Source organism: Hyperolius riggenbachi, chromosome 2, assembly GCF_040937935.1.
Source record: "Hyperolius riggenbachi isolate aHypRig1 chromosome 2, aHypRig1.pri, whole genome shotgun sequence".
Classification (NCBI taxonomy): Eukaryota; Metazoa; Chordata; class Amphibia; order Anura; family Hyperoliidae; genus Hyperolius; species Hyperolius riggenbachi.
The window spans coordinates 532,899,323-532,924,513 of NC_090647.1; the positions used below are offsets into that span (position 1 = coordinate 532,899,323).

A 25,191-nucleotide genomic window follows, 5' to 3' on the forward strand; every position below is an offset into this window, starting at 1 on the left:
ATGACCATTTATTTAGGCCAGAATCAAAATTACGATTAGGCGGCATTTTAGGGCATTGATCTTCGGCAGATCCAATGACAGTGATTGAATCTGCTTAGGAAAGAGAAAGAGCTGTGGTGCACATCTGGCTAAAACATCAATTTTATTGCTTCATTAAAATTTTGTTCATCCACAAACAACACAGTCCAGCAAGACAGCGAAAGGTACAGGCAGTGAGTAGTCTACAGCTGTTTCGTGTCTTACAAAGTGTGGCGCATCATCAGGACCAACCGCCCCCTTCCCTGTCACCCGTTAAATAGTGTCTCACCTTTGAGGCAGGTAACTCCCAGAACAAATGTTTGTTAGGCCGTCTCGCCGCTGGAGCGCACGCCAAGTGAGAGTCGACTCATTTTCCCCTCTGTGGATTTGAGCAGCCCTGATTCAGACCACACTGGTCCTTCCTATCCAGGTTCATTTTCCTTCATATTAACATTTTAAAATTAGTAATATATCAATTTAAAAGATGGTAATAACTTAGAGTCAATCAAACACATTGTTAGTAGATAAATATATATATTTACATAGAAAGAGGGACAAAGTCCAGAAAGAGGGACAAATGAGGAGGAAAGACGGTCAGAGGGACAGGGTTCCCAAGGAGGGATAGTTGGGAGCTATGCTATTGCATGAAAGGTCAGCAGAATGCAAGGCGACTGAAATTTTCATCCTGCTCGATCGATCTCCTTCAGATCTTGTGGGCTGTATTGAGCACTTTTCATCAATTGGTCATCTAGAAACACAATTGAAATTTTATTGATTCGTCCACTAAATCAAATCTACTAATCTCGATCGAACAAAAAAAAAAATAATTGAGACATGCATGGCTAGCTTTAGGGAAACGATTAAGCTGAGTACCCACAACAGGATTCTCCCAACAATTTTCCTGACGACCGGCAATACTTTGATCGAGGAACGATCGCTTTCTTGATTTCGAGACGTGGGTACAGGCATGCAATCACCCAGACGTCGTTTAGCTTCGCACGTCGATAGTGGCTGCCCCAGCAGAATCTTTAAGATCTCTGAAGACTCCATGCAAAGTACCGCGATGGCTTGACTTCCCAATCGCACTTGTCGTGTAACATCGCATTGTGCATACTCGCCCGCCACAAGATGGATGCTCGTTGTGAGGGAGATATCGCTGGATCCATCTTACTCATTGCTGTGGTGAGTATTCAACTTTAGAATTCATCTGGTACAGGAATGGCATTTCCCACAACTGAAATCCTATTGGCTGAGAGAGCAGCTTGCTCCTTGGACCTTTTTATAGAATCACGCCGGACCCTTCACAGCCTTCGGTAAATAAATAAATGAATGTCTGGGTTGCACGTCAACCAGACAAACATCTCTTTTTATTTTCTGAAGGCCTCTCGTTGCTGGCGGGTCAACGTACTGAATGCAGACGCGCTCCCCTCCTGCAGTCGTTGTTCGAGGCTCATTTAGGGAGGCCGACCTTTCCTGTGAGAATCTGATTACACCGAATTCATTCTAATTTCTTCTAAAATGTTTATTGAAATTCTCACAACAACAGCGGCAGCAGCAGAGCACCGAGAGATACAGCTGCCACGCCGCCTGTTTCTCCAGGAGGCCACGTCTTCTGCACCAATGGCAGATTTTCTTTCTTTGACAAATGAAAACAACAAAATGTTCTTCATATAACACCAGCTTAGGTTACATACATTTTCCACCCCCTTCCTTGCTAAGATCTTTAATGCCATTGCCAGAGGTTTAAACAACATATGAATTGTTGGTTATGTATCTCAAGGGCCACTCTTCTCATATCCTAAAGTCACAATTTAATTATAGTCTGAAATTAAGAGGCATGGTGGATATACGCGGTTATGTTTGCGTATGCATTCCATTCGATGGTGGATGGCCAGGTTGTCATTATGAGTTTGTTTTACAGATATGAACAACAATCAGGCTACATCCATGCGTTGTATAGTTAAAAAGGGCACTGTGGTAATTTTGGCGCCAGTCAAAGCCCCTGGTGGAATATTGGCAAAATTACTGCTATTCCACTATTTCCATAGTAAAATATCTGTAATTTATGCATACATTTTACTAAAGATTAACTTAAAGGAACTTAAAGGAATTGATTAACATAGTGGGATGTGGGTGTCGCAAGCACCCTCTAGTGAAAAGATACAGGAGACAAAAGTGGGAGCCCAATGGTGTAGTACGTCAAAAACAATTGAACGTAATAGAAGTGAGACACTACCAGGGGCGGACTGACCATTAGGGCACTAGGGCACGGACCGAGGGCCCGTGGTCAGGGGGGGCCCCGTCAGACAACCCTGGGCAGGAGGGGAAGCAGCCAGTGAAAGGGAGCTATGGGAACAGCGGGGAAGGGGGGAAGTTCCCCCCCCCCCCTTCCCTCACCTTGGGGCCCCCCTTTCTTGCTGTCCCCTCCGGAATACTGAAGTGTCGCACTGTCGTACAGCGGCTGACAGCGGGCGGAGACTTACCGCTGTTACAGCCGGCTGAGCCTGAGGAAGCTGTGATCTGTGTGCCGCAAGTCTGGTCTTGAGTAGACCAGACTTGCGGCGCACAGATCACAGCTCCCTCCGGTGGCTGGACAGCGGTAAGTCTCCGCCCGCTGTCAGCCGCTGTACGACAGTGCGACACTTCAGTATTCCGGAGGGGACAGCCAGGAAGGGGGGCCCCAAGGTGAGGGAAGGGGGGGAACTTCCCCACGCTCTGCACACCGCTCCCTTTCACTGGCTGCCTCCCCTACTGGGGACACCTGGCTACATATACTGGGGACACCTATACACCTAACTACATATACTGGGGACACCTATACACCTGGCTATACTGTGGGCAGCTATACACCTGGCTACATATACTGGGGACACCTATACACCTGGCTATACTGGGGGCAGCTATACACCTGGCTACATATACTGGGGACACCTATACACCTGGCTATACTGGGGGCAGCTATACACCTGGCTACATATACTGGGGACACCTATACACCTGGCTATACTGGGGGCAGCTATACACCTGGCTACATATACTGGGGACACCTATACACCTGGCTATACTGGGGGCAGCTATACACCTGGCTACATATACTGGGGATACCTATACACCTGGCTATACTGGGGGCAGCTATACACCTGGCTACATATACTGTGGACACCTATACACCTGGCTTTACTGGGGGCAGCTATACACCTGGCTACATATACTGGGGACACCTATACACCTGGCTATACTGGGGGCAGCTATACACCTGGCTACATATACTGGGGACACCTATACACCTAGCTACATATACTGGGGACACCTATACACCTGGCTACAAATATTGGGGACACCTACAAACCTGGCTACATATACTGGGGACACCTATAGACCTGGCTATACTGGGAACATCTATCCACCTGGCTATATATACTGGGGACACCTATCCACCTGGCTACATATACTGGGGACACCTATAGACCTGGCTACATATATTGGGGACACCTATCCACCTGGCTACATATACTGGGGACACCTATAGACCTGGCTACATATATTGGGGACACCTGCCCACCTGGCTACATATACTGGGGACACCCATAGACCTGGCTATACTGGGAACACCTATACACCTAGCTACATATACTGGGAACACCTATAGACCTGGCTATCTATACAGAAGACACCTATAGACCTGGCTACCTATTCTGGAGACACCTGTAAAACTGGCTACCTATACTGGGGGCACCCATAGTACTGGCTACCTATTCTGGGAACACCTATAATTCTGGCTACCTATTCTGGGGACACCTATAATCTTGGCTACCTATTCTGGGGACACCTATAGACCTGGCTACTTATACTGGGGACACCTATAGACCTGGATACCTGCACTGGGAAAACCTATAGACCTGATTACTTCCACTGGGAATACCTTTTGACTTGGTTACCTATACTGGGGGCACTCATTTTCTGGGAACTGTTGCCAGATTAACTATTTTTGGGGAACCGCTGCTTCCAGATTATGTGTATTTTGGGGAACCACTGCTGCCAGATTACATGTATTTTTGGTAATCCGCTGCCAGATCACGCATATTTTGGGGAGCCGCTGCTAAATTATGTGTATTTGGGGAACCACTTCTGCCAGATTACGTCTATTTTGGGGGAACGACTGCCATATTATCTGTATTTTGGAGGAACCTCTGCCAAGTTGCATGGATTTTTGGTGAAATGCAGTCAGATTACATGTATTTTGGGGGAAAACACTACGGCAGAGTTCAAACTTCCCTGGCAGACCTTTTACACCACTGCTATGGTCATGTATATCTTGCCCTACCTATGAACACGCCCACATTATGTTGCATGACCACACCCATTTTTCGGCGCCCCGCAATACGCACGGCGCAGGTTTTTTTTATCATTATAAAATATCTGTTGTCAGAAAATTATTATATCTTAGCCTGTAAAAAAAGAACGTGAAAGGTGGGAAACACTGGTATGGGGGGCCCCATAATCTCCTATTGCCCGGGGGCCCCATGAGTTGTCAGTCCGCCCCTGGACACTACTCACAAAGGTGGGTTGCAGAGGGGCAACCGACCACGGAAAGCAGGTGGAGACAACAAACCCGACTCCACTAGGGACCTGGATGCGGTCGCTCTTCTTGGTAAAAGAAAGGGGACAGGTGTCCACCGTGGTGGAAGCCACGTGTGGTCTGTCTCCACCCCTCAGACGGGTGAGGTAAGGGGGTATGATTGCACAATAAGGGTATAAGAGGCGCGATATAAAAGCATCTAAAAACAGTTTAAAATGGGAAATAAATTTGAGGTAGCTTACCTCAATGACGAAAAATCTTTGTATTTAACAAAAGTTTTTATTAGTAGCACATGCAACGGGTTTCGTGGGTCAGGGCCCGCTTCCTTAGGCCAATAACAGTGCCAAACTAAATGCCAGATTCAGCAAAGGGAGGCTCCGAATTTGTCATTTAGTTTGGCACTGACATAAAATGACATAATTGTCATTTTGTATGCGTTTTTAGTGCGTTTTTTGTGTGTTTGCGTTTTTACCGCAAATGCGTTTTTCAAACGTTTTGATGCGTTTGGGATTCGCATATATACAAAATGCATATGCGTTTTTTTATGCGTTTTACAATTGCAAATTCCTGGGAAGACAACAGGAAGCTGAAATACATCACAAAACAAATAGGGGATGCAACCCCTGCCGCCGCGGGGGAGGGGGGGCCCGCTCGGGGACTTTTTGGGGGCAGGAGGGGTCGCAGCATAAGAGGAGAGCTGTGGCCGCAGATCGGTGGGGAGGGGGGAAATTCCCCCCCCCCTCCCTCACCTTGGGCTCTCCTCTTAGCGCTTCCCTCCTGCAAGCAATCATTGGTGGTGCTCGTGGCAGCCATAGCAGCGGCGGCAGGCAAGCTGAGCACATACCTCCTTCTGGCCTCCGATCACTAAGAGCTTCATAGAACTTCCTGTTTACACAGGAAGTTCCATAAAGCACTTAGTGATGGGAGACCGGCCAGAAGGAGGTATGTGCTCAGCTTGCCCGCCGCCACCGCCACGGCTGCCACGAGCACCACCAATGATTGCTTGCAGGAGGGGAGCGCTGAGAGGAGAGCCCGAGGTGAGGGAGGGGGGGGGGATTTCCCCCCTCCCCACCGATCTGCGGCCACAGCTCTCCTCTTATGCTGCGACCCCTCCTGCCCCCAAAAAGTCCCCGAGCGGGCCCCCCCTCCCCCGCGGCGGCAGGGGTTGCATCCCCTATTGGTACGCCAGTGATGCTAGCGTTTCTGCTAAGTGTGCGCCTAGCCTTAAAGTGAACCTGAACCAAGTAAAATTATTTCAAATAATCACATGATGTACCTACAAATTAATATTACATAATTACCTTGCCGTCAGTTTTTCTTGGAAGCTCATCATTTTCTTCTAATAATGATTTCTTCCAGTTCTGACAAGATTTTGTTAGAACTGAAATGTATCTGCTGTCAGTTATAACTGAAAGGACAACTGATGTGCAAGGTAATGTCCATGTTTGCCTGTGGCTCAAGCGGGCAATATTACAGTTTAGGTTTGCTGACCCAGAAGCTGCCACGGGAGTCATCCCCATTTTTAAAATGGAGGACTGAGAATTCCATTGATCACGGTGGGAAAACAGGATGCGGGAGAGGAGAAAGAGATTGATCAGAAGAGGTAGGAAAGTATGACTTGTGTATGTTTTGTCTTTTAATTTTCACTTCAGGTTTTCTTTAAAGGGGAAGTGAAGTAAGAGGTATACGGAGGCTGCCATATTTATTTCCTTTTAATAAGTACCAGTTGCCTGGCAGCCCTGCTGGTCTATTTCTCTGCAGTAGTATCTGAATAACACCAGAAACAAGCATGCAGCTAGTCTTGTCAGATCTGACTTTAAAGTCTGAAACACCTGATCTGCTGCATGCTTGTTCAGAGGCTATGGCTAATAGTATTAGAGGCAGAGGATCAGCAGGGCTGCCAGGCAACTGGTATTGCTTAAAAGGAAATACAAATGGCAGCCTCCATATACCTCTCACTTCAGTTCTCCTTTAAGTCTTGCTTGATTTAAGCCTATGATATGCCCACTGTGCAAATTTAAAATTGCATTGATGATTCTGGGGCCCCACCTATATAAATTATCCACATTACATTCCGAGCTGTAGACAGGTAGAAATACTGCTGATATTTACGAGTAAAACATTTGAATTAAGTAGGAAGACGAGACATTTATGATCCCATAAGAGGAAGATGGATTCCCATACAATGTAATCTGACTTTCACGAGATGGGTTTGCCAATAGGAAAGTCTCCGTTCGTAAGAACAGAATGATCAGAACATTTATCTTACGGCGTCTTTGCTGTAATACAGCCCTTTATAGATGTATGGCTTCGGAGATCCGCCGTGAAAAATGCGCCCTGCCTAACAAAGCAAGCGTCGGCGACACCCCGAGATGCCGCGCCGCCATCCATCTTCCCTCTTCATTTTCATTAAGAAAACAAATGGACGATAAATTCGATGCACAGAATATACATTCATCTTGAAATCAAACGGATTTACACGGAGATTACTATCCATCACGGGCGCCGAATCTCATATTTAATAGTGCGGCGACCTCGGTTACTTTCGTTAATCACGAACGGAAAATCAATTTCCTAAAATTGTAATTTGGATTAAATCCAAACCGGATGCCATTAATTCAGACGCTTCTCGGAGGCTCTGCTGAGGGAAGTTATTAGGTTGGTTATCAGCATAGCGCGTCTCTTTGTTTTTCTGGAATAGGCGTGCTCAGCAATCTGCGCTGAAACTAACTTTCTGAATTTAAAGTGTACCTGTGATGTATGGAGGAAATGTATTTTACTTACCTATAGGGGGGCTTTCTTTGATGATTCTTGTCGGAACCAAGAATACCTGGGTGCAGGGCTGGATTTCCCATAAGGCACTGTAGGCACATGCCTACGGGTGCCTGATGATGGAAAGGAGGATCACTCTACCTTCCACAGTGCTGCCATCCCTCCTTCCCTATGCAGAGTTCTGAGAAGAGGATAAATAATCCAGCTCTTGGCATTCCATTGATGAGATCTCCCTTCAGTTGGAGGCACCACTAGCTATTTAATATTGAGGGTACCTCTGGCTACCTAATACTAAGGGCCACCTGTAGCTACCTATGACGGGCCAGGGAAGTAAGAGAGAAGTGACGGCTGGTACAGCCAGCACACTTGGGTGCAGTTCAGCAGGCGTTTGTGGGTTCATGGTGGGCAAAGTCTAGGTCTGGGCCCAGGGCCGAGGCAGAGGTGAGAGAGGCTCCAGCCTCAGGGCACAGTGTAGGAGGGGGCGCACAATTCACTAACCTATCATTCTCCTATTGTATTTTAAGCAGGGAGAAATAAGGAAAGGGGATACATGGCAGAGACTGCAAACCAGACAACTAGAGATTAAAGAGAAACTCCAACCAAGAAATTAACTTTATCCCAATCAGTAGCTGATACCCCCTTGACTGATGTATGACTGATATTGTGGTGAAACTAATCCCACAAGAAGCTCTGAGGACCGCGGTACTTATGACAGTTTGCCACAATGTAACAAGGTTCACAGACAGGAAATAGCTGTTTGCAGCTGTCTCCAACGGCCAAAACAGCTAGCAGTAGCTACATAACCTGCCCACAGTAACAATGTCACCATGTAATACATGTCAGAATGTAAATCGGGGAGAGGAAAGATTTTACAATGGGCAAACACTGACTAAATCATTTATACATAATTATTGTAAAAATAAAGCACTTTTTTTATTACATTATTTTCACTGGAGTTCCTCTTTAAAGTGTACCAGAGCTCATGAAAATAAAAAGATTTATACATACCTCCTGCCCCATACACTCCGATCGCTCCTAGGCCACCATCCTCAGTCTTTTGCAGCACCGGTACCGAGTCCCCACACTTCCGTCAGTGGGAGCCAGTCTGATGTAATAGAAGTGTGCCCTCTACGTATCTCTGATACGTAGAGGGCACACTTCTCCTGCGTAGACTGGAGCCGACTGATAGAAGTGCAGGGATCCGGTACCGGTGCTGCAGAAGAATTAGGACGGCGGCGTGGGAGCGATCGGAGCAAATGGGGCTGGAGGAAGCCCCAGGTATGTATAAATCTTTTTATTGTCATGAGCTCTGAGTCCCTTTAAGGTGTTGAGGCACCTAAGGCACCTCTTAGTCTAATAGCAATCAGTGTGTGACGGCTGCGGTTGGAGGGATGGAGGGGCGCAATTTGGTGTCTCAGCCTTGGGTATTGGAGGAGCTTGTCCCGACTTTTTCTGTGCCTATAGGCTCCAGTTATCCAAGCATGCGTGGCCCTGGCTATACGCCACCACCGATCGGGTTCCTGCTGCCAGGAGTGTTCTGCACATAAGCAGTTCACGTACACTGTAACTGCGCTTTCATAGAATGTTCTCGGGCAAGGGAGCGTGATGGAGGAGGCACGCAACTGGGAACAGCTGGGGAAAATGTAAAATGCATTTTTAAATTTATGTATTTTACATTTAAATTCATGTATTTTAAATTTAAAAAGACATGAAAACACATAAATAAAAAATACATTTCTCCCAGAGTAAACTGAGCGATAAATTACTTTTCTCCGATGTTGCTGTCACTTACAGTATTTAGTAGAAATCTGACAGGACTGACAGGTTTTGGACCAGCCCACCTCCTCATGGGGGGATTCTCAGGGTTTTCTTTATTTTCAAAAGCACTTAGTAGTGTGTGTCTGTGTGTGTATGTGTGTGTGTATGTGGGGGGGGGGGGGGGGGGAGAGATTGCCTGTATATTTATACAGATCCTCTCCAGGGAATGATTTTTTAAAGAATAAATGAAATACTGAGAATCCCCCATGAGGAGATGGACTAGTCAATCACTTGACTGTCCCATCAGATTTCTACTTACTACTGTAAGTGACAGCAACACAGGAGAAAAGTAATGTATGGCTCATGTTACTCTGCAAGAAACATACTTCTTATTTGTCTGTGTTTACTTGTATTTTAAATTGTTTAATTTTTCGTGGTAGTGGTCCTTTAACCATTTCTGCCGCTGGGATGTGAGTCTCACGTCGGCAGCGGCAGCTGCTACAGCCGCAGGGACAGCTTAGGGGGCAGTGCGGGCGATTGTGCGGGCAGATGTATGCGATCGCGCTGTCAGCGGTAACAGGGGGGATTGGCTGCAGGGGACAAAAGTCCCCTGAGCCAATCCGTTCTCATCCGCTGAGAATAAACACTGTTTTTGTTCAAAAACAGTGTTCATTCTGAAATAGAGCCGCCACGCTTCCTCCCGCCACTGATTTCCACCGCTTACCGCCACCACGGTAAATGCAGTATGTGGATCTTAGAGAGGTGAATTACTGCTCCCCATTGCTGGGACCTGCCCCTAAAAACAGGGCTGACCAAACTAGCCGCTTGGTGCCTGATTACCTATACTTGGCACGTGTGTCAATTAGCTGTTTGCCAAGCTGTGCGCCCAAATGGCCTTCTCCGCCATAGATCAGGGGCAATCAGATTAGCAAACACATAACCTCATTTTTAGACTGAATGATCCCTTACATCCTATAGACATACTTAAAGAGACACTGAAGCGAAAAAAAATTATGATATTATGATTTGTATGTGTAGTACAGCTAAGAAATAAAACATTAAGATCAGATACATCAGTCTAATTGTTTCCAGTACAGGAATAGTTGAGAAACTCCAGTTGTTATCTCTATGCAAAAAAACTATTAAGCTCTCCGACTAAGTTAGTTGTGGAGAGGGCTGTTATCTGACTTTTATTATCTCAACTGTAATTGAACTGTTTACTTTCCCTCTGCCAGAGGAGAGTTCATCACTTCACAGACTGCTCTGAAAGACTCATTTTGAATGCTGAGTGTTGTGTAATCTGCACATATTATAGAATGATGCAATGTTAGAAAAAACACTATATACCTGAAAATAAAAGTATGAGAATATTTTCTTTGCTGCTAATCTTCTAGTAATTATTCATAGTACACAACCAATTCATTATATCATATTTTTTTTTTCGCTTCAGTGTCTCTTTAAATGGGGTGAGCTCTAGAGGACAGCCCGCGGAAACACGGGATCAGTATGAAAATAATCGTATTTCATTCCTGCACGGCGCACGTAGGACCGTAAGAATGTTTCATGCACAGCCCGATATTCTCATCCTGTGTAAGGTGAGAGCGGCGATACAGAATTAACTTACAAGCACGGAATAGAAAGTCATAACACAGACACTGTGCACTAATTAGACACCATTTTACCCAGACAGATCACTTAATTAAACAGCTCGAAAAATCATATTACTCAGGGGAAATTTTAAGAGCCGTCACCAAAGCAGGGAAAAAGGAAAAAGCAATTAATAAAACGGTTTCACGAAAAGAGAGCAAATTAACATCATTTTGGGACATGGGGCCTGAGACTTCCCCTTCTTCTCGTGTGTCTGATAAGTGTGTTTTTGTCTGCTATCCCGCCACACAGTCCTTATATAGCACAGATTAGATAGCGTCTCAGGAAAGTCCAGGACACCGAGATGGATGGCGGTGCCTATAAGACTAATCTGGTCATCTATGTACATTAATTTTCCCTGCCTCAGAACCTTTAGATCCCACACTGCTCTGCTCTGCCACTCCACACACACATCTCAAAGGGGAAATTGGAAAGATTCCACTTTTATTTCAACATTGCCATTAACAGGGATTGGTGCTGGAGTTCTCTCCCTGTGCAACCCATGTTAATAAGGTCATAGGCAAACGCAGGGGGGATTACAGCTGCCCAGAATCCCCCCTCAGACCGCGGTCAGTGCAGTGTCTGGGGACAGGCACAAGTTGAGACACTAGAATAACTACAGACATCCTGCATCTCACAGCACCGCCCCCTTTCTTTCCCTGCTACAGTTTTGTTTGGATGGAGCAGCAGCGTGTATACAGAGCATGGAGCAGCTCTGGGGAACTTAACAGAGCCAGGTATGAGCACAGCCCTGTGCCCTGCTGTGTGAATGCTTCACTTTACGCTTCATTAGCAATGTCAGCTGTCCTCATTATTATCTGTATCCAAACTGCTGCTGATCTATCCCATTATCTATCGGGAGCAGATCGGACATTTAGGAAATAATTGTCAAATCCTGTCGGTCGGAGGGGAAATTGCATTATGTTTACCCAGCATGATGTCCTACCATATTATTATACTGTATTGTGCGTGGCTGAGGGGGGCCTTTCAGGAATTCCCCCCTTCAAAATCCTGGGTTTGTCCCTGAAGGTAGCTTGTGCTAGTCTAACAATGCTCAAGTTACTTGTTTTAGTGTATGTCCAGGGAAGCATGGTGGCGCAATGGTTAGCACTCTTGCTTTGCAGTGCTGGGTCCCTGGTTTGATTCCCAGCCAGGGCACTAGCTGCACAGAGTTTGTATGTTCTCCTTGTGTCTGTGTGGGTTTCTTCCATGCACTATGTTTTCCTCCAACATCCCAAAAAACATACAGATAAGTTAATTTGCTTCCCCCCTAAATTGGCCCTAGACTATAATAAATACACTACACCAGGGGCGTAGCAATAGGGGGTGCAAAGGTTGCGACCGCATCAAGGCCCTGAGGGGTCCTCCCTCAACTGCAGAATTAGCTCTCTATTGCTCCTGTGCTCATAATAATCACTTCTATAGATACTTTGAATTGTGGTAATCATTAACAAGCTGTTCCTCATCCTCTCCTTGCACCTCTGACACTGTAGTTGCCATTGGCAGGTTTTGGTGCGTCGTATCAATTGTTATGTATAGAGTGCTTGGGGGGCACCATTGTAAAACTTGCATCGGGGCCCACAGCTCCTTAGCTACGCTACTGGGCTTAGCTAAGAAGCTGTGGGTTCCAGTGCAAGTTTTGCATTGGGGCCCCCCAAGCACTCTATACATAAGAATTGATACAGCGCACCAAAATCTGCCAATGGCAACTACAGTGTCAGAGGTGCAAGGAGGGGATGGGGACGGAGCAGTGCTTTTCAGCGCATGAAGATTTGGACGCAGCCAGCACCACCACAGACTGTAATAGGGATTACAGCTATAGCGGCACTCAGTGAATAACGTCGGCGCCATCAGAAGACGGAGCAGAAGTTGCTTTTAAAACAATAATTCAGGTTCCAGCAATAGCTGGAAGCCGAATTATTTCATTCCCCACCATCCATGGAGGCCTGTAGGGGGAATAGTAATTAACACAGCCGGGACTTGTGCAGAAGCAGGATCAGCCATATACCGTCTGTATCCTGCGCCCAAGTCTTCCGGCGCCGATTTCAAATGTATGCGATGGGGAACAGTGTGTTATTGATCAATACTATTATAGGCATCAAGAAGGTTACAGCCCCAGGACCGCCTAACGCCGAAAGGCATCAAGTCCTGGGGCGGGGTTTTGCAGGTGATAGCGCTCACCGAAGCACTCGCATCCCTGCTTGAATGATGGAGCTACACTCCGTCATCAGTCTACCAGCGGCAATCACCACTATTAGACTGTTAGACAGAGAAACTGCCGTCTATTTACATTGTACATTGCTGCGATCTACGGCAGCGCTGTACTGGGGACAGCTGTGTCACTCGGCTGTCCCCGAGAGAGGCTCAGAGAGCGATCGGCTGATGCCTATGAGAGCTTATCGCTGTAAGAGTACATTGGGGGATGGATTAATAAAAAAAAACAAAAAACTATTTTATTTAAAATTAAATATCTAAAAAACAATAAAAAAATAAAACTGGCAGCAGAGCCCACTAACAGAAACTTTGTTGGTGGGCAGAAAGAGGAGAGGGTTTTATTTGTGTGCCTGGTTGTGTGGCTCTGCAGAGAATAATGGTGCACAGCGCCTATGCTTTATAATGGCGCCGCATTGAAAACATACGCTTAACGCTATTTAGCAATAGTGCTGCATAATAATGGCGCACGGGGAAATATAAAGAAAGATGGCGCACAGTGACTTTATTTATCGATAACGCCGTACATAAGTCAAACAGCAGATGTTATTGCGCACAGTGATGTTATTTATCATTAGCACCGTACATATGCCAAATAGCAGACTTTATTGCGCACAGTAACGTTATTTATCAATAGCACCGTACATAAGTCAAACAGCAGATGTTATTTAACTGCAAAACGGTGAATGGATTTAATGCAACACTGGTAAAAATTCTGAAGATGTCCCAGATTGAGGATTTAAAAAACCCATATTAACGTTATTAACGTTATCAACTTTGTTCAAGTAATGTGCAGTACTGTAAACGTTAACTAACTTTAATACACTTTGAATTTGCAGGATCAGACTGCGCACTGCATTACATTTTAAATATAACTAAAGATTAATATACTGGGATGTGTTTATAGGTAAATATCAATTTTTATAATTTAATGAAAATGTACCCCTTGTGATTGTGTATCGGTGAGTCATTTTTTATCTTTAAATAACGAAATACATTGTGACATAACTTAGACTAACTTTAGTGCAAGTACTTTAAATTAATTCAATTGTAATGTAATATTTAATAAAAAAATTATATATATATATATATATATATATATATATATATATATATATATATATATTTATTTTTCTCTATTCCTCATCCTAATCTTATTTTTATTAAAAAAAAAAATGTGAAAAATGTATGTGTTTTTGAGAAGACGCTTTTAAAACGGTAATTAATGATTTAGTGTTAACGTTAATTAACAATAAGCGGAAGACGGATTAGCGGCATCACTGTGCGTCATTATTCGCAGGCGCCATTTTCATATGTACCCCTGCAGCAAGCTATTAAAGATGCAGAGCACTTATTTGCAAAAAATTGTCTGGTCACTAGGGGGGGGGGGGGTGTAAGCCTGTGTTCTTTAAGTGGTTAAATCATCTAAAGAACTGAATATTATCAGCACAGGATCAATAAAGAGCTAGATTGTGAGCCCCTATGAGGGACAGTTAAGTGACAAGACAATATATAATCTGTACAGCACTGCAGAAGATGTTGGTGCTATATAAATCTATATATATTAAAGTAAGTGCCTCAACCTTCAAGCCAGAAGAAGAAGTTCTTTCCATGAGAAAATGTATGCGTGCTCAAACATCAAGTTTAACCCTAGAAAGTCTGGAGACTTTTCTTGACGGTAGGTATGTTAGTGCTCCGGAGGCTATGTGGCGTTTGAACGAATACAGTCTTTCTAAAAAATCTCACGTTATTACCGGTTCATTTGCCAGAACAACAAGTCATCTTCTTTCATGAAGGTCATGAGAAACAAGCGCTACAAAGACAAGCTAACAAAAACTCTATGCTCTTAGCATGATTTGAACTGAACAAGACAGATCCCGAAGCTGTGGACTTACATTACACGGATGTTCCCCAACATTACACATTCCAACAGTCGTCTGGAAAATGGAAGAAGAGAATCAGAGGAGGCACCAAAGTAATCGGTAGAATGCCTGTTGTTGCCATTAACGACACAGAACGCTATTATCTCAGACTTCTCCTTACCCGTTCCGTAGGCGTCCAGTGTAACACTTTCAAAGAAGCGTTCCAACAATTAGGTCTTCTTGAGAAATGACAAGATATGGGATGACACTCTTATAGAGGCATCCCAGATACGAATGCCATTCTTCTTGCGACAACTTTTCGTTTTTCTCTGCATCTTCAGTGAACCGCACAATGTTCCAAGCCTTTGGGACATGCATAAACTCTCCCTTTGTGAGGACCTTCTCACAAAATTCTCCCCAGTCACCGCTTCCATGTATGCTCTTGCGGAAATTAACGACATGCTCCAACCACATGGCCTCATACTGCACAAATTACACCTACCAACCACTGACATTCTTCCCCTGTGTCATTCATCTGTCACCATCGACACTCAGGTTGAACACTCGAACGCTATGGAACACTACGCTAAACTCGACACAGAACAAAAAAATCACTGTTGACTGCATACAGCAATGCCTATCCAAGACAAACATGCTTTTCTTAGACGGTCCTGCAGGAACAGGGAAAACCTTTGTCTACAAAACTCTGATTTATACCATCAGAGGGAGGGGAGACGTTCCTACAGCCGTAGCATCTACCGGAATTGCTGCAACATTGTTACCGGGTGGACGTACTGCACATTCCATTTTTAAAATACTTTGAAGCTGACTAATGCTTCCACATGCAACATCAAACCTATCTCACCACACGCTCAACATCTGCTGCAATCGAAATTGATAACATGGGACAAGGTGCCAATGACACATGCATACGCATTCCAGGCTGTTGACAAGTTATTGCGTGACCTCACGGGTGAGACGCAACCATTTGGAGGGAAAACGATACTATTCGGGGGAGATTTCAGACAAATACTCCCTGTCATTATGCGTGGCTACCGAGCACTTACTGTTGCCAGTTGCATTAACAAACAACCATTGTGGCATCACATGCATGTACTTACACTGATGACAAATATGAGAGCGCTCCCTCGTGAAAAATATTTTGCAAAATGGCTCCTCGATGTTGGAGACGGCAAAACCGGAACAGCTGTAACATTGCCTACAAATTGTTTTCCTCTGACTTTTGATCCTGTTCAAGAACTATATGGTGACATCGACTTCTCAACTGTCACTCCCGAAATACTGAATACCCGAGCTATATTAAGCGTCACCAACGACGACTCGCTACACCTTAATGAACAAGTACTGAAACGTATCCCTACCCACGAAGTAACTTTCACCAGTGTTGACTCTATCGTCACAGATGATCCCGCAGATCAACTTTCATTCCCAGAAGAATTTCTTCACAGTCCTACGCCCACTGGCATGCCTCCGCATAAACTGAAAATTAAAATTGGTGCAGTCATTATGCTTCTCAGAAACCTCATGCCAGCAGGAGATCTGTGCAATGGCACTAGACTGACTGTCACGAACATTCACCGCAATGTACTGGAGTGTAAAACTATCGCAGCTGCTACCCCACAAACTGTCCTTATTCCCCGCATTTCCCTCACACCATCAGATTCAAATTTGCCTTTTACTTTTAGGGCTCTTTCCCACTAAGACGTTGCATTAGATGCGACGTTAAGGTCGCATAACGTGCCCCTAACGCAACACATGTGAGCTTTGAAGTTGGACGTTATAAAGAGCCGCATTATGCATCTCTTGATGCGTCCGTGATGCGTACTTTTTGACACATAGTATTGGACGAAAACGGCGCATGCGGCAAATAAAAAAAAAAAAACATGACTGCACATGTGCAAACAGTCTAACGTGGCGAAATAGAGTATAACGCACAGCATGCTGCACTTTCATTTAGCGTGCAGCGTTATACTCTAACGCAACGTGGGCACTGTGAACAGCCCATTGATTTGTCATTGCTGTGAGTTGGTCTGCGTTACAGGCTGCTCTAACGTCAGACCACAACGTCCAACTGTGAAAGCAGTCCTACACGCAGACAATTTCCCATTACATTATCTTTTGCTATGACAATTATTAAGGCACAGGGGCAAACATTCAACAAGATATGCCTGTACCTACCAAAACCAGTATTCAGTCACGGACAACTGTATGTTGCTCTGTCCAGAGTTCCATCTTTTCATTTCCTAACAGTGATAACCTCAAACCCACCCCATCTGCACAACTGTGTCTTTCAGGAAGTTTTCACACATTAATAATTATGCGGCGTATGCTACGACGCGGGTCAGCTAGTACTAAATAATAACAATAATAATGCCTACAGTGGAGGAGCTTTTACAATGAAGTAGTAGCGGCTGCACTAGTGAAGTATCGCTGTCGAGCTACCATCACATCGTGCAGCACATCAAAGGATAACGTGTAAATTAGTACACACTACGCTGACAGGACCGCGGATAGTGTGCACTCACTTGTATTAACCCGCGCTGCTTGAGCGCAGTATCTTTTGTGAATCTACGCCCTGATTACAGCTAGCTATAAGTAGGAATTTCTTATATGGCTGGATAGTGTACTGGTTAAGGGCTCTGCCTCTGACACATGAGACCAGGGTTCGAATTTTAGCTCTTCCTGTTCAGTAAGCCAGCACCTGTTCAGTAGGAGATATTGGGCAAGACTCCCTAACACTGCAACTTTCTATAGAGTGCGTCCTAGTGGCTGCAGCTCTGGCGTTTTGAGTCCACCAGGAGAAAAGCGCAATACAAATGTTTGTTTTTTTATATGTGTAGATATTTTGCTACAGCTGGCAGACATTAACTTGTATTTTAACTTGAAATTATAAAAGGAAAGGGTGATGCAGCACGAATAACAATGTCATGTTGTCATAAACCTCATTTTCTGTGAAGATATTAGGTCTTGCATAAAAATCAATAATACAATCAATAATGGGACTCAGGCGGGATGCTTATTCTACCGCTAATGGCATCCACAGCTGTAACCACTGAAGGACAGTACTGAAATAATTTAATCCAGGAGGAGAGAGATCTGACAGAACTGGAGAGGTCGGAAGGAGAGATGGGAGTCACTGAAACGCAGTGGCGTAGCAATAAAGGGTGCAGAGGTAGCAACTGCATTGGGGCCCTTGGGCTAGAAGGGCCCCGAGGGGCCCTCCCTCAACCACAGTATTCGCTCTTTATGGTCCTGTGCTGATAATATTCACTTAGATAGGATGGTTTGAAAAGTAGTGATCATTAATACACTATTTCCCATTCCCTTATTGCACTTCTGACACTGTGGTTGTCCTTGATTGGTTTTGGTATGCTGTCAATTGCTACGTATATAGTGCTTGGGGGGCCCAAATGTAAAACTTGCACCGGGGCCCACAGCATCATAGCTACACCACTGCTGAAACGCACTCAGGCCCGGATTTACATCACAGGAGCCTATAGGCTCAGATGTCCTCGCACCCTAGACTTCCCCCTCCATGAACCTACAAAACACCTCCGAACTGCACTGCAGGTGAGCTGGCTCGCCCAGCTGTCACTTCTCCCTTAATTCCCTTGCCCATCATAAGTAGCTACAGGTTCCTCTTAGCATTAGGTAGCCAGAAGCACCTTCAGTATTAAAGGGAACCTTAACTGAGAGGGATGTGGTTGTTTCCTTTTAAACAATACCAGTTGCTTGTCAGTCCTGCTGATCTCTTTGGCTGCAGAAGTGGCTGAATCACAACCCTGAAGCGAGCATGCAGCTAATCCAGTCTGACTTCAGTCAGAGCACCTGATCTGCATGCTTGTTTAGGGGCTGTGGCTAAAAGTATTAGAGACACAGGATCAGCAGGGGAGTCAGGCAACTGGTATAATTTGAAAAGGAAAAATCCACATCCTTCTCAGTTTAGGTTCCCTTTAAAGAAACGCCCATGGCAAAAATAAACTAATGAAATAAACGATTGTATCTATCTTCCTTCTCCTAAAAATTACTTTTTAAGATATTCCACTGTTTTGTTTTGTTTTTATTTATTTATTTTTTATCTACTTCTATTTCTTTAATCTACATTTTAAGTTGTAACTGTTTTATTGTATTTGCTCAATGACACATTCATTGAAGTATGCCAGAGCTAAAATATATGAACAATTGACCCTTTTTAACTCTTTCTTGCTCTCAGAAGCCATTTTCTGCTAGGAAAGTGTTTTATAGTTGGAATTACTTATCAGTGAGGGTCACATTGTAGTCACTTCCTGTCTGAGTCAAGACTGAGTAAGCCCCTTATATACCTGATATTTAACTATTTTGGGCATAGAAAGAAAAAAAGGAACACAGCATAGTTATTTGTGTGCTAGGCACTGTACATACCCATGTTTATCTCATCATGTCACATGTCACCTGACCTTAGGTATCCTTTAAGTAGCTAGAGGTGCCCCCCAAGTATTAGGTAGCTGGATGTGCCCCCGTTTGAAGGGAAATCTAGTCAGTGGAATGCTGAGAGCTCTTGTTTTCACTCTGCTCAGGACTCTGCATAGGGAAGAAGGGAGGCATTCAGGAAGGGGAGTGAGTCACTTTCCATCATCAGATGCCTGTAGGCATGAGCCTACAGGGCCTTATGGTAAATCCAGCCATGGCAACACTGGTGCAGTCTGGAAGATGCTGAACCTAATGGATGTAAACCTTATTTTAATGTGGAGCTAAAACTAAATATGAATGGAAAGGGGGCAGGGCTTGTATAACCTGTAGCATTGTGAAAGCTGTTTCCCCATATGGAAGTTGTCTTTTTTGTACTTCCTGTTTCATCTGCCTTGGGACAGGAAGTGAGGTAAATCTTCAGAATGAGAATAAGAATCACATTTAAACTTGACACATTTTCTAATACCTACTTTTTGTAATGAATGCTTTAAAAATTACATTTGATCTTTCTTCAGTCTCCAAGGCCCTTATCCACTTCACCTTTTCGCCCAAATTTTTTTACTAGGAAATAATTTTTAATCTTCTATTTAACCCATTAGCAGCTTCAATAGAGTTACCTTGTTTGAGATAAGTGCGCTGCTTTTGACCTCAGTCGGCAGAACTCGTTGTGCTGTAAATTGTTTGAATGCTTTGATCTCTCTCTACTAGCAGAAAATATAGAAACTGAAAGCTGAACTCCTCTGTTATTGTCTCCCACTGCCCCCTATTGTCCAGTGGCCATAAATACAAATACACATTTCAGCAGTACTAATTAGAAGCAAGGAAATGTAACAAATAGGAAATACAAATGTGCTTAAATAAATTGGCCTGGAGCACTTGCAAGCCTCTAAATAAATTGGCTGCTAAAGGGTTGAAGAAAACCTGTAGATAAAAAACAATGCCCAATTTGGGTACTTACCTCAATAGAGGATCGATGGAAGCCTTTGGATCCTCCAGTTTTCCCTGTCCTCCTCCGCCCAACTGTTCAAGCACTGTCTCCTCCGCCAAACTGTTCAAGCACTGTCTCCTCCGCCAAACCATTCCAGCACTGTCTCCTCCACCAAAACGTTCCAGCACTGTCTCCTCCGCCAAACAGGTCTGGCACTGCCTCCTCCGCCAAACCGTTCCAGCACTGCCCCCTCCGCCAAACCGTTCCAGCACTGTCTCCTCCGCCAAACCGTTCCAGCACTGCCCTCTCCGCCAAACCGTTCCAGCACTGCCCCCTGCGCCAAACCGGTCCAGCACTGTCTCCTCTGCCAAACCATTCCAGCACTGTCTCCTCCGCCAAACCGTTCCAGCACTGTCTCCTCCGCCAAACCGTTCCAGCACTGCCCTCTCCGCCAAACCGTTCCAGCACTGCCCCCTCCGCCAAACCGGTCCAGCACTGTCTCCTCTGCCAAACCATTCCAGCACTGTCTCCTCCGCCAAACCATTCCAGCACTGCCCCCTCCACCAAACCGTTCCATCACTGTCTCCTCCGCCAAACCGGTCCAGCACTGTCTCCTCTGCCAAACCGTTCCAGCACTGTCTCCTCTGCCAAACCGTTCCAGCACTGTCTCCTCCACCAAACCGTTCCAGCACTGTCTCCTCTGCCAAACCGTTCCAGCACTGTCTCCTCTGCCAAACCGTTCCAGCACTGTCTCCTCTGCCAAACCGTTCCAGCACTGTCTCCTCCGCCAAACCGTTCCAGCACTGCCCCCTCCACCAAACCGTTCCAGCACTGCCCCTTCCACCAAACCGGTCCAGCACTGTCTCCTCTGCCAAACCGGTCTGGCACTGTCTCCTCCACCAAACCGTTCCAGCGCTGTCTCCTCCGCCAAACCGTTCCAGCACTGCCCCCTCCACCAAACCGTTCCAGCACTGCCCCCTCCACCAAACCATTCCAGCACTGTCTCCTCCACCAAACCGGTCCAGCACTGCCCCCTCCACCAAACCGGTCCAGCACTGTCTCCTCTGCCAAACCGGTCCAGCACTGTCCCCTCTGCAAAACTGTCCACAAGGGCAAGCCCAGTCAGTCAGTAGCACAGACCGGATTGGGTTTGGCTTTTTCCGCTGGAGCCAGAACAGGTACGTGCTACCCCCTGTTTCAGGGGTCTTACAATGGAACAGCCTGATGGAGGATTTTGGGGGAGCGTTCCTCTCCCGAGGTGTGAGAATATCAACTAGAAGAAAGTAGAGTTGACGAAGGGCCTTAAGGAGGAACTGTAGTGACAATAACAATGAAAAAAATAGCTTATTTTTTACAATATTCATTTATAGATCAGTTGGTGTTTGCCCATTGGAAAATCTTTCCTCTCGCTGATTTACATTCTGTACGGAATGTTCGTTACTGAGAGTTCTATGCACAAGGGTAGATACCCCCTCACATTCGAAAAAGCCGTTATTTCCCACAATGCATTGAGGTTCACGGACAGCAAACTGTCAGGACCATGGCTCTGGCATCACACTGTAGGAGGGGTTTCCCCACAATATCAGCCATACAGATTTCCCTGATGATCTATTTGAGAAAAAGTAAAGATATCTTGTGGGAAACGGGGGTATCAGCTACTGATTGGAATGAAATTCAGTCCTGGGTTAAAGTTCCTCTTTAACGGCCTAACACTGTTAAAAAGTCTCAGCATAACTGTGTGGGAAACCATGGCAACAATTGACAGTGGAAATGAGATCTTTCTATGACTCTCCATACTCATGGCTTTCAGTTAATACCTACATATTGCAAGGATCATTGCCAACCATTATTTACCCGATTTTTTGGACTGTAAGACACTCCTGACCATAAGACTCACCTAGGTTTAAAGGAAAAAATCAGGGGAAAAAATATACTAAACCTGGTGCGTCCATTTCAGCGTTCCTGGTAGTGAGGAGACCACAGTGTTCAGGATCAGGACAGCAACTCTTGCAACTTATCACCCTCCAGCCCTGAGGTTGTAACAAGGATAAGCGGTTAACAAGGGTAGGGATGCTTGCAAGACTGTCGGCGTGATGACTGGTAGAGAAGCTCTCCCATGTGCAAAGGCTGAAGGTAATCAGCAGTGGCAGGAAAGGTCTGCAACAGATCTGGTCCTCACACTAGCACGGTTCTTCAGAAGTTCGGGTTCAGGCGTGAGGTTGGCAACAAATCGGGTCAGACAGGCAAGTTTTGGCCTGTCTGACCCGAGTTTCTACCGTACTTGCGTGTCAGACACTATACGCGCTGCCAAAATGCTCACGGCAGCGCGTATTGGCCTCAATTCACAAAAATCATGCTGGAGATAATAAGGCAAGAGATAACTTACCTCCACACAGTGAGAGTTATTTTATCTCTTCATTCCTTAATTTACCTCCTCTGTAGTTAATTTACCTCCTCTGTAGTTAATTTACCTCCTCTGTAGTTATTTTCACATGCAGTTAATAAACAGCCTGTCTTTAACTCTGGAGTTATTTTAAGGATTGAAGAGTTAACTTAAAGACAGAAGAGTTAACTTTAGGTATGCCTGAGGTAAAATGTTTCCTGAATACTACATGCCTTATCACAATGGTGATAACTCTAGAAGAGTTATTAAAGACAGGAGATAAGCTTAGTGAATTGAGGCCATAGTCTGAATGAACCCAAAACAGTGCAGTTTCCTTCTTAAACTGTTAGGAATAGGAGGCGTTAGAAAGGTTTCTCAGACAGTGCAGTGTGTGGGGGAAATTGCTGTTACTGAGGTAACCACCAGTGCATCTGCTGTTTTGCATCAATGCTCAGCACCAGAAGGGTTAAGCACAGAATAGCTTCCCAGGACACCTGGCAGCAGGGGGGAGGAGAACTTCTCAAATCATGCGGAGCCTGCACTGCTGCACTATCTGTAGAACTGCTATTAAGCAGTTCTTAATCTGCGACAGTTTAGGGATGGATTTGCACTTGTCTTAACTGTAGTGCAGCTCTAGAAATTCACTCCTAAATGCCGCTGTTAATTCAGATTTAAGAATTTTCCTATTATCATGCAGAACTGTTTCCTCTGCTGATTAGAACTGTTTAAGAAGAAAAAACTGTCGGTAAAGCTTGATAAATCTGGCCCTGGCCCCTGAGTTTATTCTGTTGTTTTCCAGCTATAACGTAGGTCAAAGCTCACTGCATCTGTAATTTTGAAGCTTAATTATGATACTCTGTGGAACACAAACTCATCATTTTTCCAGTTCCCAGACTCCTTCCAGCTGCTGATAAAAAGAATCCTGTAAAATTTTTGGTTATTTAGAATCAGTCACCAGAACATTCAGCGAGAAGCCTTCATCTGCTTTTTTCCAAACAGCTAAATACAAGTGTTTCTTTAACGCGTTCCCTCAGGATAAGCCAACATATGGCGCTGTTAGCACTATAATTATGCCAGTGTTTATTAGTTAAGTAAAAATCACACATCTTCTTTAAGGAAATTAACCCAGACGACTGGAATCAATATACTCCATCCCTCCAGAAGGAAGTGTAACATTTTCCAGCAGACCCCAGTTTCCCAGGGCTCAGAGCTCACCAATTATGTCACAGGACTCAAGAACCGCTGACGATACGTTTCAAGTAATGTCTCTTGTTATCAGAATCTAATTAAGAGGCAAAAAGAGTGATGCCATGTTTAGTGAGGACACCCAGTGAAACGAGCAGACTTAGTAGCTCAAATAAATGGGGGTAATTAGCTGAGGATACACAACACAATGGGGCTATTTAATCATGCTAGACAAAATGCAATGGTGGGCAGAGTGCAATAGCCTCCAGCAGCCAATCGCATCGCAGAGCTAACTGTTACTCTGCTATAAGTTGTTAAGTTGGTCATAATGAAAAAAACGATCAACATCAAAGCAGGCTCTTGTTTTATTGTACAGAGTAATGCCAGGGGGTATAACTAAGGCCAAGTCAGCCAAGATGGCTGTTGGGACCCAGGGGTAGCCCTGCTTATGAAAAACCCCTGACCTTCAACGCCAGCAGGGTCAGCCATACTATCCCAGGAAATAAACACATCTATAAGTAGATAAATACTTGTTCTACTTACATAACATTTGTATTGTACTGTCTATGTTTTGATTTCAGTGAATTTTATATACAGGTAATCCTTGGTTAACGAATGAGATAGAGACTGTCCGCTCGTGTTTAACCTGAATCTGTCCTTAAGTCGGGACAGCCACCTTTGCCCCCGCTTTAAATGCAGAGTAAGTGCAGCAGAAGGTAAATGGAGGACATCTCACCTGATCCTCGGCGGTAGAAGGTTCCACCGTGGCCCCGGAAGCTGCGCAGCCCGTCCTCTCGCTCCGTCCACTGTTCCCGGTGTCGGCTTCACATGCGTCGCATAATGACGCATTAGCAGGCGCCGCCACTAGGGGGCTTCTCCTGATTGCGTCATTATGCGACGCATAAAAAGCCGCCTGGGAACAGTGGACGGAGCGAGAGGACGGGCTGCGCAGCTTCCGGGCACCACGATGGGACCTTCTACCGCCGAGGATCAGGTGAGATGTCCTCTATTTACATTCCACTGCGCTTACTCTGCATTTAAAATGGCGCAGAATAGGTAGTCCCCGACAGCGTGACGTCATTGTGACGGGGCGGAGCTATGGTCGCGGCGTTCGTATCGGCAGGTCGTTCGTAAGTCGGCCGTTTGTAAACCAGGGACTACCTGTAGTAAATAAAGAGACAACTGTTTCAGGCATTTTTGATCTTTGCCACCTTTGACTTAAAGTGTACCAGAGCTGAGATATAAAAAAAGATTTATACATACCTGGGACTTCCTCCAGCCCCATCGCTCCTAGCCTCCTACTAGTGTTGGGCGAACATCTAGATGTTCGGGTTCGGGCCGAACAGGCCGAACATGGCCGCGATGTTCGGGTGTTCGA

The 25,191-nt window shown here is 45.2% G+C and overlaps 1 long non-coding RNA gene across 2 annotated transcripts in view; it reads left to right on the top strand.

Annotated features, from left to right (window-relative positions):
• Positions 1-25,191, top strand: part of LOC137545057 (uncharacterized) — a 174,944-nt gene that overhangs the window by 77,691 nt on the left and 72,062 nt on the right. Inside the window, exon 2 of one of the 2 annotated variants that reach the window (XR_011025985.1) lies at positions 10,578-10,722. The exons of the other annotated variant lie outside the window; for it this stretch is intronic. This is a non-coding gene — a long non-coding RNA (uncharacterized lncRNA). The remainder of the gene's footprint in view (positions 1-10,577; positions 10,723-25,191) is intronic. 2 annotated transcript variants of the gene reach the window in all.